Here is a 12,659-nt window from a genome sequence, read left to right on the forward strand (position 1 = left end):
GGTATACGCTTCCTGATTTTGGCTATTTGCTGTTGTCCTCCTCCTTCTCCTCATCCTCATCCTCCACCACTATATCACCAGGGTGACTGTGGTCCGTCATCCACATAATTTTTTTTAAAGGGTGTTTATGATGTCCATAAAAAAATGTATTATACAGTATGTTCATCTATACCCCCCAGGGGTAAATGTTTGTCAGCCCATAGTGCATAGGCAGTATAATTATAGGAGATCCATTCCTTTCTAATGGGAACATTTTGTATGAGGCCCTCCTCCATATCTCTTCCACGGGGCATTGGAGTACCTCCACATTTTTGGCAGCCGTTGCTTCACTGCATAGGCAAACACACTGGGAGACCCACTTCCTAATAATGGGAACATTTTTTTTCATGAGGCCCTCCTCTACATCTCTTCCACGGGGCATTGGAGTGGGTCCAAATTTTTGGCAGCCCTTGCATTCACTGCATAGGCAAAAAGTATGGGAGACCCACTTCTTAATAATGGGAACATTGTTTTCAGGAGGCCTTCCTGTACGTCTCTTCAAAGGGGTATTGGGCTGTGTCCAATTTTGGGCAGCCTTGCCACTCACTGCATACGTAATAACAGTATAGGAGACACACTGTGTCTGCTGGATGACAGGCTGTATGGTCGCATCATGCAGCCATGCAGCCTCCCATTTAGATGTAGCAGAGCGAGACCCGTCGTGGGACAAATGGATGGGCAGCATATCTGTGGAAAGGTGAGGAATATAATAATCTTTATTTTTATATAGCGCTAACATATTCCGCAGCTCTTTACATTTTGCACACATTATCATCACTGTCCCTGATGAGGCTCACACGCTAAATCCCCTATCAGTATGTCTTTGGAAGGTGGGAGGAAACCGGAGTGCCCGGAGGAAACCCACGCAAACACGGAGAGAACATACAAACTCTTTGCAGATGTTGTGCTTGGTGGGGTTTGAACCCAGGACTACAGCGCTGAAAGGCTGCAGTGCTAACCACTGCGCCACCGTGCTTGGTAGCAGGCAGTAGGAAATGTTTGGACTACTGCTTTGCGTAGGGCACTAACCGCCTTTTTAAGTGCACTATTGTGGACAGCAGAAGGCAGGCTGTGACCACAAAACAGAGGGGAAAATGGCCTGGTGCGTGCTTGGTAGCAGGCAGTAGGAAATGTTTGGTCTACTGCTTTGCGTAGGACACTAACTGCCTTTTTAAGTGGACTAATTTGGACAGCAGAAGCTAGGCTCTGACCCCAAAAACAGCAGGGAGAATAGACCGGTGCTTTAAAAAAAAAAAAGGCAGCACTAAATGCTAGTATTCTGTGTGCTGGAAAAATATTGCTTTGCCTTTAACAAGAGCTGTTTTAAGATGGACACTGGAAGAACACTTTAACCTCTCCCTACCTAATACACAACTCTCCCTCCCTGTACTCTGACTTTGTTGTGTATCTTCAGCTATGAAAAGAGCTAATTTTGGTGGTATTATGGAGCTCTTTTAAACTGTCCCTGCGCGAGTATCTCTCTCTCCCTACTCTACACTGACCTAGTATACACTGCAGGTAGCATCAAGAGGCCTAAAGACTCTCGCTAGCAGCTGAGCGATCTCTCCCTATGCTTGTAGAACACAGGCTCTGGATGCATTGTGTGCAAAATGGCGGCAGCAGGGCTTCAATAGACCCTATGATGCTGGGCGGCCAGCCAATCATAGTAAAGCCACAACCAAGAAGTCTGTGGCATTGGTTAAGCAGCCCAGCTTGATTAGTGGCTGGAAAGGAGGCACCAAAACTGCAGGGTAGGACATCTTAATATAGCGAGGCGAGTACACAAAAACTCACAATGTAACGAGTAACCTGAATACAGTACTATCCGTGTGAATAGCGAATAGTAACGAATACACTCGCTCATCACTAGTCACAAATAATCAGTCTCAGAATCAGTGGAATCCGTTGAAGCTTTCCAGAGTTATTACCACATAAATTGACACTGATTTAAAAAATTTGGCCTGGTCATTTAGGTCAAAATTGTCTCAATCACTAAGGGGTTAATACATTCACACTTATTACATGCACATATACACAAATATAATAAGAAATATAGATGGGAATGCTTATTTAAAGACATAAAATATATTGCTAAAGAAGGATGTAATCATGTGGTGTACTGAGGTTGCTGTTATATCTGGATTTTATGGTTTCTGGGGAGAACACTAATACTATAAATTACAAGCAATGACCACGAGGTGCTGTTACTAATTTTATATTAAAGTCCAGAATCTTAAGGTAATGCCACTTAGAATATATAGGTTGTTCAGTTGGAGAGATAGCAATTTATTGTTTTCTGCATTTTTTTAAGTCTCTTTATAAATGTAATGTCTGGATGATAGGGATGTGACTAACACCAGCTTTATAGTGCTATATATTAGAGAGACAGGTGCTTATTGATTTTGAAGTAAAACGGAAGAAAAAATAAAAGCAGGAATCAAATTTACTTACTTTACCTAAACTAATAAAAATGTGCAAGCCTCAAGAACTTGCTTCTTAAGGTTCATGTTTTGCTGGCTGAAAGGAGGGTGAAGTAAGGTCATAAGAGAGGCCTATATCGGCTGGCTAAGCAGCACAACTTTGACTTTCAAAGAAGGCTTTTTTCCCCTCTTTCGAGGCAGACTGCACAATGTGTTTCTTGCTTTAGCTTCACTTCATGGGATGTTTTGCAGCCTTCAGTGGCTAGCAACTTGATGTGGTTTATGACATCATTCCTGTATGTCCCAGTGACACAAAAGAAGGATGTGTTTCTGCCCTATCATATGAGATTCAGTCATTTATTGCTTATTATTTGCATACATGCTTATTGTTTTCCAAGCCAGCACTTAATTTGCATTTATGCTAAAATCCCAGCACTCGTGCTTGATGTTCCACGTATGGCAATGTGTGATGTATGCCATCCTCTGGTATCTAAGGATAAATGGACATTCACATAATTTTCTTCCTTGTTTGCTTGTGATTGGGATATAAAGGTAAATATTATTTTAAATAGCAACTTTGTAATATGTATATGCAGATTTATTCAGCATGGATGAATCTCATTTTTGCGTAGAAAACCCGGCTTGACCGCCGGAACTACCGTAATTGCTTCTTATAAGCCTGTGCCTATAGTTGGGTTGGGTCTTCCGATGCGAGAAAGGTTCATGTTTCACAGACGTGAAACCGACCTTAGTCTATGCTGTGTGCTGACTGCAGCTTAGGTCTGCTTTCCACTAGACAGAAAGGCTCTTGCAGGGGTGTACTGTCCATAGTGGCTGAAAACCACATGGCAGCTATGGGGTTCATGAGTTGAGAGAGATAGGTGCATAGTGTCACCCCTTCCCCCTCAACACCACCACCTGTCATTACCATTACAACTGTATCTGCTTCCATAGGATGCCGATACTGTTGAACAGAGTAGCGCTGTATGTAGCCATTAGCTCACTGCCACACCATTCTGCCTGTGTATCTGTGAACGATTTGGACAGTAGGTGCGGTGATGTCATTAGCTCATGCCTCTTGTGTGGAAACAGCCTCAATCTGCACAGTCCACTGAGCAGATGTAAGGGGAACAGCAAAAAGTGAGTAGTCTGAGTGACTCGGAAGTCAACAAGGTAGAGATAGGGTACTGCAATGCCTCTGACATAACATGATATTATTAAAAATGAGCTAATTGGACCTTTTGGGGCAGAAAATGGACTCAAAATCAACTCACCGAACTTACTGCCAGTTTTTATAAAACACTTTCTTCAATCATTAATAAAGGAAAAAGACTGCATCTGTAAAGAAAATCATGATGTTTATGCAGTGCAATGCTCCACAGCATGCATTGAAGTACTCCACTGCTTGACTAGACCATAAAAGCCTTAAAGGGGTACTTCGGGTAGATAAAAAATAATGTATACTGTCCCTGCCTCATACACTATAAAGATGAGATGTATATTGCACTTTTATTAGCTTTATAACACTTGTAATTGCATATGACAGGAGCTATTCATCTCTGCTTCCCCTTTCGTCAGGGACATTACGTCACACACCAGTGTTCAGCTCCCCACTAAGAGAAACAGCCAGTCCGAGACTGTTCTTTGCACCGAAACAGCTTTTATCAAGAGCCTGGCTGATAGTGACAGCATATCCCAGACGGACAGGTGAGCAGTTGGGAGCAGCACCTGTCACACCAGCCCCTTGATAATGTCTGCAGTCTGAGGGGAGGTGGCATGGCAGTCGTGGCCTGCCCCCCGCTTTGAGTTGGAGCATTTATTGGGAACATTTTACATACTGTTTGAGATCACAATAATCCTGTGCTCTATGCTGAGCACTTATGTCGATGTTTCCATCTAAATCTCCGAGTGACATGATTCAGATGAACCAAAAAAGAAGTGAAGGACAGTATCCGATCCGGGTGAAATATCAAAGATTCTTTATTGTGCCAGATGCAGCGTTTCAACCATACAAGGTCTTTTTCAAGCATACAATACAATGAAAATAGCCACCAATCACCATCTAATAGCAGCCCATGTAATATACTTAATAAACAATAATTATTAAATACTTTAATATATAATTTACAATATATCAAATGATACTCATATCAATAATCACCAAAAATACATAGAACACATATAGATAAACATTACAGCCCCATACTTCCTATCTAATCCCCAGGTCGCAATCCTAACAACATGGAGACTGTCTACCAATCCCCATGGATCTCTCATACGAACGCCTATGATCTACCAATAAAATCCGATATTCTTCATTCACATCTCACGTGTCAAACTTCCACCAGTGTGTGTTCCACATACTATAGCCAATCACCTGTTTACCTGAAGAATGACAACACATAAACCAACCAATCCCCACCACTATCTCATAAAGTGTTTAGTAGACACTAATGCTGAGCCAATAGATGGGCTGCAAGGTATAGGCGCAAAAACAAAACACATATTAGGCAGCCAATAGACGTTACTTACATAGAACACCACTGTCCATTCACAGAGTGCAGTCCTCGGTACATGCCTGGAGGCACGCCCCGCCCCACATCAGGTAAGCAACACCACGCGACCAGTCACGTGACGCAGCCAACCCAGTGAGGAGGAGCGCGCACACCCACAAACACGTCACCGCACCAGGACGCTACAAGCATACAGCCATATCCATGGCAACAAATGTCACTGCCGTGGCTGGATCAGTAATTATATGTTACACGTAGATTTACAAAAAGACAAAAAAAGGCTGTGTCCAACGACAGGCTGCCAAACCACAATAACTCTGCGTACTTGCTCTAGAGGAAAGGGGGAGACAATACCTTACTTAAAAAATACAATACGGAACACATTACATCAGTCAATACTATATCACCAAATCCATATTTACAAATAGGGCGAACAAAGGGCAGGGGGGCCAGGTCATCATAGAAATAATTCAGGACACAAGGTCCCCTTGTCCCTTGGTCGTCCATGCATATGAAAACCCTAAAAAAACAAAGAAAAAAGAATATGTCAAAATAACAAAAAAACTGCTAAAACCAATTAAAAACACTCCCATATCCAACAGAAGCCATACAAAAAAATCCCAAAGTGACTCAGGAGACACATATTTGTAGGTTATAGTCAACATTTAGACCCCTTGGTTTTAATGAGCCCAACCTAGAAATCCATTTAAGTTCCTTCTGCTTTAACAGCTTAACACGATCTCCACCCCTTCTAAGCATTGGTACGCTATCTATGACCCTAAATCTCAATTGACTGACTGAATGTTTACTATCGCAAAAATGTTTAGGAATTGGTAACTCCACCAATTTCGTTCTAATGGTACTTTTGTGTTTGCCAATACGCGCTTTAACCTCCATGGTCGTCTCGCCCACATATATCAACCCACGCGGGCATACTATCATGTACACAACGAAACAAGAAGTACATGTGTATCTATCCCTAATAAAGATCTTCCTCCCAGTATGTGGATGATAAAAAAAGTCTCCTTTCAACATATTTCCACAACAGGCACACCCAAGACAGGGGAAATTCCCTAGTCTTGGGGGACCCAGAGTTCTCTGTATAAAAACTTTTTCAGGGCCTATATCTGAATTAACAAGCCTATCTTTCAAATTACGTCCCCGTTTGTATGAAAAGATGCGGGCCCGTGTAAATTCACCTATATCAGGAAAACCCTGATGTAACAAATGCCAATGCTTCCTAAGAATATTATTGATCTGACTACTAGCCGTATTATATTTAGAAACAAAAGGAATGCGTTTATCACTAGTCCTGGTTTTCTTAATTCTCACATTATACCTTGTCAGATCTTTCACCTTATTCTTGTAATTTGTCACCCCCTTGTTAGGATAACCTCTATTGGTGAACTTCTGACACATCTCATCAAGTCTAGGGTCAAGTAATACATCTTCAGATATTATTCTCTGGACCATAATCATCTGGCTCCAAGGTTGAGATTCAACCATCTTCCTTGGATGGTGACTGTTGAAATGCAATAAACTGTTCCTATCAGTACTTTGAACCAATAGATCTGTTTTCAACAATAACCCTTCCTTATAAACCATCATGTCCAGGAATTGAACACGTTCACTGGAGTACGTCAATGTGAAATCCAATTCAGGAAACACCCCATTAAGTTCCCTGTGGAACTCAAGGAGATCACTTACTTTACCGTCCCATACCACAAAGACATCGTCAATGTAGTGCCACCAGGCCTGGACATGGCGCCAAAAAGAACTGTACACATGCCAGTCCTCGAATACCGCCATATAGATGTTAGTGTATGTGGGGGCCACATTGGACCCCATGGTGGTACCCCTCAACTTCAAGTAGTAATCATCCCCAAAGAGGAAATAATTCCTCCTGAAGATGAACCCAAGCAGTGGAAAGACCAGCCGTGCACAGTCCGGCCCATGCCAAGCCCAACAGCACCACACCAACTGCCTCTAATCCCTTTGCATATTCAATAGATGTGTATAGGGCAGATGAAGATGTGTATAGGGCCAATTAAACCTCTGAGGCAGCAGATTTACTGTGACTTCCATCTGGCTTCTGTTCAGTTATCTTTCTTTTCAGAAGTGCACAAAACTGTGGCAGACTGCAATTTTATGCTCGCCTAAAAAGACAGACACCACCCGATCACAGGTCAGAGTCCACAGTGCCTCCATCTGCCTCATTATAGGGAATCTTCCAGTAGGGGTTCTGTCTGAATCATGTATTTCAGAGATTTACATGGAAACCTCGGTGTAAGCTCTCAGTATAGCATGCAGGATAAATGTGAGCCTTACTGCGATCTTTGGGAGGCAGAATGAACAAATCAACAGCAGATGAAGAATTCTTTTATTTATTTGTTACTGCCATTCTTCATGCTGTAATAGTGATTAGACTACTTTGTTCTTTGGGTCAGTGTGATTACAACTATACTAGATCTATATAGTTTTTTGTGTTTGGCTGCTGTTACACATTAAAAAGACACTTTTTAATGCACATCCTCATATTCATATAACTATATTTTTACCATATTTCGGCTGACATAGTCATGTGAGGGTTTGTTTTTTGTGGGACGAGTTGATATTTCTATTAGTATCATTTTCGGGCACATGAAATTGTTTCAGCGCTTTCTATTCTGATTTTTGGGGGGCAGAATAAACAAAAATGAGGAATTCGGGAATATACATATCTTTTTAAATATGATGTTTTATGTGTGGTAAAATTGATAAGGCAGCTTTATTCTTTGGTTCAGTATGATTACAACGATATCACATTTATTTTTTTATGTTTTGGTGCTTTTACATAATAAAAGCTATTTTATAGAAAAAAATAATTATTTTTTCATTGCATTATTCTGAGAACTATTCCTTATTTTATATATTTTTTTATGGTGTTCACTGAAGGGGTTAACTTGTAGGACAGTTTTATTGATCGGATTGTTCCGGACACGGCAATACCAAATATGTGTATTTTTTTTGCTAAGTTTTGTTTTTACATAAAAATGTATTTATTGGATTTTTTTTAAATTTTTTTCTTATGTGTTTTGTGATTTAAAAAAAACATTTTTACAATTTTTAATAACTTTTTTACATTGTGCAAGGATGATACATCAGCTTTCCCTGCCCTAATCTCTGATCTAATAATCTGCAATGCTTTTGCATTGCAGGGCATTGGAACAGGGCATTGTAGACAGGGAGGAGGTATATCAGCTCTTTCTCTGGGCAGGAGCTAACAGGCCACCGACCCTGGGTAACCCTGTGGCTATCTTTCAGCCCAGGGTCACCATGGAGACCATCGGCACAACGCAATCGCAATCGCTCTCATATAGAGCTGACATCCGCATTTGATCATGGCAGTGCTCCGCATAAGTAGCACAGCATAAATATGGCTCATGTCATGAAAGAGTTAAATTCAATGAAAAGTAAAAAAAATATTTTTTATAAATATGACAAAACTAAAAAGCACAAGTTCAAATCACCTCCCTTTAGCCACATTAATGATAAAGCTTAAAAAAAAAACAAAAACATGTATCACTGTGTTAGAAAATGTGCGATCTATCAAAATCTAAAATCACAATCTAAAATCTAAACGGCGTAATGAGAAAAAAAATTAAAATGCCAGAATAATGTTTTTTTGGGCAGTCACAACATGGCAATGAAATGCACTAAGAGGTAAAATGGTATCAAAACGTCAGCACAGGGTGCATAAAACCAGTCATCACAAAGCTCCAGATCCAGAAATATAGAAATGCTACAGGTCTCGAAAAATGACGACATAATAAAAAAACAATTTTCCTCACAAATTTCCAATTTTTTCATCACTTAAATTAAAAAAGAAAACCCTATATAGGTTTGGTATCTTTGCACTCGTACTGATCTGGGGAATCATATTGCCAGGTCAATTTTACCATATAGTGAACATGGTAAGTAAAAACCCAAACACCAATTGTGGGATTGCACTTTTTTTTACAATTTCAATACACTTTCTTGCTTTCTAGTGCATCAAATCATAAAATGAATGGTGTCATTCAAAAGTACAACTTGTCCTGCAGAAATCAAGCCATCATACGGCTATGGTGACTATTTTATTAATAATAAATTATCAAAAATACAAATTGCCTAATAAGTGTGCACGCAGTGTGGTGTTTATGAGTACCTTACAGGGGTTTTCCCACGAACAAACTTAATTTCAAAGTTGATTTTAATCAATACATCTTGAAATCATAACAATTTCCACAATTGGATGTGTTTAAATAAAATGTTCCTGTGCTGAAATAATCTTATACATGTGCCCCTGCTGTGTGCTGTGTAATGGCCGTGTCTGACCGTACAGGAACATGGTCTGATCATATCACATCTCCTGGGCAGGGGAGGAAGCAAACAAGAGTATACAGTCAGGAAAGCAGGGGGTCACAGCTGATTCTTTTTGTGAGGTAAAACATTTCCCTATCTGCTTTTTTTTTTAAATGTTTTACCTCAAAGAAAGTATTGATGGAATGTCTATATGTTTTTTTTTCTTACTTTCCCCCTGCCCAGGAGCTGCGTTATGATCAGACCATGTCCCTGTATGGTCAGACACGGCCATTACACAGCACATAGCAGGGGCACATTTATAATATTATCTTATATTAGTCTGGTTACGTCCTGAAGAAGAAGTTTGAAATGCGTTGACTGTATAACCATTTCATACATTTTTTTCCTGAACCTCTTCATCTGCTAAGTCCATCCATGTGAGCCTGCCAGCAGCGCAAGGACAACCGCTTTGAATCCGCACAGCATTTATAAGATTATCACAGCACAGGAATTTTTTATTTTATTATTCCAAGATGTATTGATTAAAATGAACTTTGTTCATGGAACAAGCTCTTTAAATCTAATGTGGATGCGTTTTTGTACCCTGACCACTTCACATACAATAGATCAATAAAAAAAAATAAGAAATGTACTTTTACTAGAAGTGATTAATGGATTTGAACAGAAAGGGCTATTAAAATTCACATGATCCATGTTATAATTCCTGTTGTGAATTCTGTGGTCACAAGTGGTATTGCAGTCTCTGGGCGTCCTCCCTCAGGTGTTTTGGTGAGCTCGTTGGCTGCCTTGCTATTTAGCTCCACCTGAGTCTGTCTTCCTTGCTCCTTGTCAATGTTCCAGTGTTGGATCTGAGCTACTGCATCTTTCCTTGGGCCTGCTGCTCTGCTAGATAAGTGCTTCTAGTTTGTTTTCTGTTTTTTCTGTCCAGCTTGTTATTATCTTTTGCTGGAAGCTCTGAGAAGCAAAGGGGTGCACCGCCGTGCTGTTAGTTCGGCACGGTGGGTCTTTTTTGCCCCTTTGCGTGGTTTTCGTTTTAGGGTTTTTTGTAGACTGCATAGTTCTCTTTGCTATCCTCGCTCTGTCTAGAATATCGGGCCTCACTTTGCTGAATCTATTTCATTCCTACGTTTGTCTTTTCATCTTGCTAACAGTCATTATATGTGGGGGCTGCCTATTCCTTGGGGGTATTTCTCTGAGGTAAGTCAGGCTTGTATTTCTATCTTCAGGCTAGTCAGCTCCTCAGGCAGTGCCGAGTTGCATAGGTAGTGATAGGCGCAATCCACTGCTGCTTCCAGTTGTGTGAGGACAGTTCAGGTACTGCAGTCTACAGAGATTCCACGTCTCAGAGCTCGTCCTATTGTTTTGGGTTTTTGCCAGATCTCTGTATGTGCGCTGATTACTGCACGCTGTGTTGCCTGATTGCCAGCCATAACAGTACAAGGAGCCAATTCAATGATTTCCAATAGAGGGAAAAAAGAAATCCTGACATCATTTTTTTTTTCTTAGCTCTGTCTTCAGTCTTTTTTTTCCCCTAGACATTAGAGTGCTTCAGGACACAGCTGTGGACATGGATATTCAGGCTCTGTGCTCCTCAATGGATAATCTCGTTGTAAATGTACAAAAGATTCAAGATACTATTGATCAGAAATCGATGCTAGAACCAAGAATTCCGATTCCTGATTTGTTTTTTGGTGACAGAACTAAGTTCCTGAGCTTCAGAAATAATTGTAAGCTATTTTTGGCCTTGAAACCTCATTCTTCTGGTAATCCTATTCAACAGGTTTTGATTATTATTTCTTTTTTGCGCGGCGACCCACAGGACTGGGCGTTTTCTCTTGCACCAGGAGATTCTGCATTGAGTAATATTGATGCATTTTTCCAGGCGCTGGGATTGCTTTACGATGAGCCTAATTCAGTGGATCAAGCTGAGAAAAATCTGCTGGCTTTATGCCAGGGTCAGGATGATGTAGAACTATATTGTCAGAAATTTAGAAAATGGTCAGTACTCACTCTGTGGAATGAATCTGCACTAGCGGCTTTGTTCAGAAAGGGTCTCTCTGAAGCTCTTAAGGATGTAATGATGGGATTTCCTATGCCTGCTGGTTTGAATGAGTCTATGTCCTTGGCCATTCAGATCGGTCGTCGCTTGCGCGAGCGTAAATCTGTGCACCATCTGGCGGTATTGTCTGAGAGTAAGCCTGAGCCTATGCAGTGCAACAGGACTATGACTAAAGTAGAACGGCACGAACACAGACGTCTGAACAGACTGTGTTTCTATTGTGGTGATTCTACTCATGCTATTTCTAATTGTCCTAAACGCACTAGGCGGTTCGATAGCTCTGCCGTTATTGGTACTGTACAGTCCAAATTCCTTTTGTCCATTACCTTAATGTGCTCTTTGTCATCATATTCTGTCATGGCGTTTGTGGATTCAGGCGCTGCCCTGAATCTGATGGATTTGGATTATGCTAAACGTTGTGGATTTTTCTTGGAGCCTTTGCGGTGTCCTATTCCGTTGAGAGGAATTGATGCTACACCTCTGGCCAAGAATAAGCCTCAGTACTGGGCCCAGCTGACCATGTGCATGGCTCCTGCACATCAGGAAGTTATTCGCTTTCTGGTACTGCATAATTTGCATGATGTGGTCGTGTTGGGATTGCCATGGCTACAAACCCATAATCCAGTATTGGATTGGAACTCTATGTCGGTAACCAGCTGGGGTTGTCAGGGAGTACATGGTGATGTTCCATTTTTGTCTATTTCGTCATCCATTCCTTCTGACATCCCAGAGTTCTTGTCGGACTTTCAGGATGTATTTGAAGAGTCCAAGTCTGATGCCCTACCTCCGCATAGGAATTGTGATTGTGCTATCGATTTGATTCCTGGTAGTAAATTCCCTAAAGGTCGATTATTTAATTTGTCCGTACCTGAACACACCGCTATGCGCAGTTATGTGAAGGAGTCCCTGGAGAAGGGACATATTCGCCCATCGTCGTCACCATTGGGAGCAGGGTTCTTTTTTGTAGCCAAGAAGGATGGTTCGCTAAGACCGTGTATTGATTACCGCCTTCTTAATAAGATCACTGTTAAGTTTCAGTATCCCTTGCCATTGATTTCTGACTTGTTTGCTCGGATTAAGGGGGCTAGTTGGTTTACTAAGATTGATCTTCGTGGTGCGTATAATCTGGTGAGAATCAGGCAGGGAGATGAATGGAAAACGGCATTTAATACGCCCGAGGGTCATTTTGAGTATCTGGTGATGCCGTTCGGACTTGCCAATGCTCCATCTGTTTTTCAGTCTTTTATGCATGACATTTTTCGTGAGTATCTGGATAAATTCTTG

The 12,659-nt window shown here is 41.1% G+C and overlaps 1 protein-coding gene across 10 annotated transcripts in view; it reads right to left on the reverse strand.

The window, feature by feature from the left end:
* The window catches only part of LOC138681586 (uncharacterized), a 1,359,044-nt gene that overhangs the window by 495,763 nt on the left and 850,622 nt on the right, over positions 1-12,659 (reverse strand). The window contains exon 7 of one of the 10 annotated variants that reach the window (XR_011321938.1): positions 5,129-5,492. The exons of the other annotated variants lie outside the window; for them this stretch is intronic. The gene's annotated coding sequence lies outside the window, so the exon portion shown is untranslated. Of the gene's footprint in view, positions 1-5,128; positions 5,493-12,659 lie in introns of those variants that run through there. 10 annotated transcript variants of the gene reach the window in all.

The sequence above is a fragment of the Ranitomeya imitator genome, chromosome 5, assembly GCF_032444005.1.
Source record: "Ranitomeya imitator isolate aRanImi1 chromosome 5, aRanImi1.pri, whole genome shotgun sequence".
NCBI classification, from domain to species: domain Eukaryota; kingdom Metazoa; phylum Chordata; class Amphibia; order Anura; family Dendrobatidae; genus Ranitomeya; species Ranitomeya imitator.